Consider the following 4,271-nt stretch of genomic DNA (forward strand, 5'->3'; position numbering starts at 1 on the left):
CAATGATCCAGGAGAGTGAATTTACCTCAGGCTCAGTTCTTGAAGTTGAAGTCTTTGGAAAATACACTTAAATTCTATTCATAGCCACTAGGGCTCAGTCTCCTCTTTAAAATGTGAAATTAATGCATTTTAGAAAACAAAAGAATCACAAAACATTCTAAGTTAGTGCCGAATAAAAAAGAGTCTGTCTTTGCAATAGTCTGTGGTCTTATTTAAAAGCAAATTCCAGGAAAATTTGTGAAAGATGGGAGAGGGTCTTGCTTAAAACACTTCTTTTATTTTCTTTTCTCCTGACATAATTGAAGGGAATTTTGTCTGCGATATTAAAAAAGAAAATAATGTTGCCATTAGAGATGGATTTAAATTTTTAGTCATTATTTGAATTTCTTCTCCTAGAGTCTTCTATATTGTGATCGGTGAATTCAGTTTGAGAAGAACCAAGTACAATTGAGACGCTGTTGTACGTTACGGGTAAACTGAGACACGGAGCTTGGGGCTCTGCATATGGACGGCTAGCAACCTCCGTTTGCCTACAGATGGGCAGCCTTTCAACATGGAACTTTCTATTTTAAGATTCTAAGAGACTTCAAGGTAAACACAACTCTTAGCGTGTGCTTTATTGGGTCTTCAAACAGTTCTGCTGCCCAGCGGAAACCTTTTGGGCTCACACTGAATCTCTCCTGTTGGCAGGCTTAAAGCTTGGTCACAGCTATCAATAGTACTGGCAACTTTGTTCCGTAAATACTTGCTTTCTCCTGAAACACCACTTTAGGGAGAAACAATGATGTTCCTCTTTTCCTATTCCTACCTTGACCCAAAGAGAAGCGAACATTCACACTTTCTCTGTGACAGGGCAGTACTAAAGAGGGAGTGTCCACTCTTCTAACCCCTGACTTCACCTCCCCATGGGAAGAGGTCTGGCTAATGAGACCTCACAGTTAGGGGGCCACATTCTCTATTGGTGGATGTGGCAGGCTAAGAGCCACTGTACCCGGATGTATAGTCTCTTGTTCTCATGGCACAGTGTGACTCCTCTGGTCTCTCACAGCGGGAAGGGTCTTACCCTGCCAGGGCCACGAGCCCTCAATTTCCCCTCTCAGCATGTGACCCAGTGGGGATGTGCTCCACAGGTCTGCTGTCTTCCATTGGGATGGGTGGTAAGAGGCCCCAATCAACAAAGTGGCCATTACCAGAAAGCCCTAATGGTATTTCATCCACCCTAAGTATTAATAAAAGGATGCATGCACACAATCTTATCCCAAACTCCCCCAAAAAGAATCAAAACATGCTTCAAATACTCGTATTGCCTTCACATACATAAACAGTTCCACTATGTAGAACCTATCTATGCCCGATTGTGGCATCATGTGTAGAGATTCACACGTGGAACTGTTCAGGCTTGCGACTAACACAGCAGGTACCTTCGTTTCCCGGGGTGATGTGAGTACATAAATGTATCTTCTTAAGTTTTCCTTCAAAGGGAGGAGGATGAACTTACTGATAATGTATATGGCTCTAAGATTTGAAGAATAATTACATGACAAAAGACTTTCAAAGAAAGGGTTTGTTTGTTTCTTTATCCTCTCATCTCCTGATAGGATAACAATCTCTGTTTATGACAGACAGACAGCTAGAGTGTTCTACTGTTAGGGTGGCCAGATTTAGGGGAAATAAAACCAACCTAGGATAACCAGATACATTTTAATTTCATATTTTTAAAAATTTTAATATAAGTATATCCCACGCAATATTTGGTGGAACATATTTATTTTGTGAGACACACTTAAACTAAAAATTATTTACATTTATCTGAAATTGAGTTTAACTGGGCACCTTGTATTTTACGCTATAGGGTTGAATATAGCCAACCCTATCTGTAGATGAAGACATTCATCATAGAAGCCAAAATTTCCCAAAGCTCAGATGTTTATTAAATATTTTTCTTTATCACCAGGCAATTAGTAATATTTTTTCCTTCCTTCCTCCAACAAATATTTAGTAAGCGTCTAGTATGTGTCAGCAACTTCTATATGCTGGAATAAGATAATAAGTCAAAGAAAAAATAAATATAAATAATTTCCAAAAAAGATGGAAAGAAAAAACTCCGTGATGTGATAGTGTCGGGGTGGAGTGAGCTACCTTAGCTCCAGTGTAGGGAAGCTCTCCTTGAAGAGGTGATATTTGAGCTGAATCCTAAAGAACAAGAATGAGGCAGAGATTTCACAGAAATAAGTTGCAGGTAGAAGGAACCATAAAAGCCCTAAGATGGTATATTAGTCTCCTTTGGCTGCTGAAACAAATGATCACGAACTTGGTGGTTCAAAACAACAGAAATGTATTCTGTCATAGTTCATAGTTCTGTCATGGAGGCCGGAAGTTGGAAATCAAGGTGCTGGCAGAGCCACATGCTCTCCGGAGGCTCTAGCGGAGAATTCGTTCCTTGCCTCTCCCAGCTTCTGGTGGCTCCAGCATTTCTTGGCTTATGGCAGGATCACTCTAATTTTCAAGGCCAGCATCTTCCAGTCTCCTGTGCATGTCTGAATAATCTCCATCTGCCTCTCTCTTACAGGGACACTTGTGGTAGCATTTAGGACCAGATAATTCCTGATAATCAATCTCCCCATCTCATGCTTAATTTAACAACAGCTGCACACCTTTTTTTGCCATACCAGGTTCCAGGGATTAGAACGTGGATAGATTGGCGGGGGTGGGGGGCATTTTCAGCCTACCACGGATGGGAAGGAGAGTTCCACGCACGTGTGTGTGGCTGCAGCAGCATGCACCAAGGAAGGAGCAGAGGCCACAAGGGCTGGAGGTGCACACAGCCAATGGCCCAAGTAAGGAATCCAGATTTTATTTTAAGGTCAATGGGAAAACCAGTGAAATTTTAAACAGGGAAGTGACCTGATTTACAATTTTAAAAGCATTTCTCTGGTCACTGTGTGGAGGCTGGACAGTCACGGAGGCCAGAGAAAGGAAACAGGGAACTGTTAGGAGCTATGGCTGCTACCAGAGTAGGACAGGCGAAAAGTATTGGTATCTCGGATTCAGGGAGTACCAAGGGGGAACGAAAGACAAGGATGGGCAGAGGGGACAGATTTTGCCCATAGAGCCATGAGGACTTGCAGATGGATTAGATAAGGGAGTAGAAAAAAAGAGTATCATGGATTTCTACATTTGAAATTTTTGTTCTTTCAGTCAGACAGACCCACCCAACCGCTCACCTTTGGAAATAATGGCTACTTCTTTTCAAGCCCTAATGCTAATCTGTGAGTGCCCTTTGTTAATAATTTGATATTTTAGTAATCAAATACGATAAATGCTAATAAGAAGCTAAATGCTAATAAGAAACTAAACACTGAAGCTCAATGGAATTGGGTAAGACTCTCCAGTCTGGTCAGGGAGGGAATTTTGCACAAACTTAAGGAAAGAGTGGGTTTTGCCTTGTCCTAAGATGCAGTTGATAAAGTAAGCATGCTCTTCAGGAGGGAAATATTATTTTTCTTCCATCCAGAATCGAGTGATAACAAAGGCATCACACTTCGGAAAAAGGTTAAAAACAATGAAACAGCACCGTTACAATGATTGATGACAACTTGACGGGCACCTGTTAATGCTATAAACCTCTCGCATCCTGGGTCAGGTTTACTTGGCAGGCAGCATCTTTCATGTCCAGTGTTAAGAGTGGCTCAGCAGCCAGGAAATCCTTTGTACGCCAACGTCCTCCACCACATGGTGTTCATCAATAAAGAATGGATGGCAACAAATCAATTGCTATGTTGCAAGCTGGGCAGAGATAAGAGTAATGGAGAGAACTCTGATTGGACGGTGTGGGAGTTAGACTCTACTTTAGGTTCTGTGACCAACAACCTGTGTAAACTCCTGAATCATGTGACCCCCTGGATCTCAGTTTCCTAGATGCAAGGGGTAAGAGTTGTTGAGAAGGTCAAATGAAATATGAATACGCCAGTAGGTTGAAAACAATGAAAACCTACCAACCAAGTTGTCATTATTATATTATGCTATATTAGCTGGGCATGGTGGCATGCACCTGTACACCCAGCTACTTGGGAGGCTGAGCTGGGAGGGTCCCATTAGCCCAGGAATTTGAGTCTAGCCTGGGCAACATAGTAAGACCCCATCTCTAAAAAATGAAAATAATTTAAAAAAAATTTTTAATTATACTCTATTGTATGTTTTATTATATTTGCATTTTCCACAGTACGTTACAGTTAGTATAAGCTAAATAATTTTTTGTCAGATTTCATTAA

Source organism: Eulemur rufifrons, chromosome 16, assembly GCF_041146395.1.
Source record: "Eulemur rufifrons isolate Redbay chromosome 16, OSU_ERuf_1, whole genome shotgun sequence".
NCBI classification, from domain to species: Eukaryota; Metazoa; Chordata; class Mammalia; order Primates; family Lemuridae; genus Eulemur; species Eulemur rufifrons.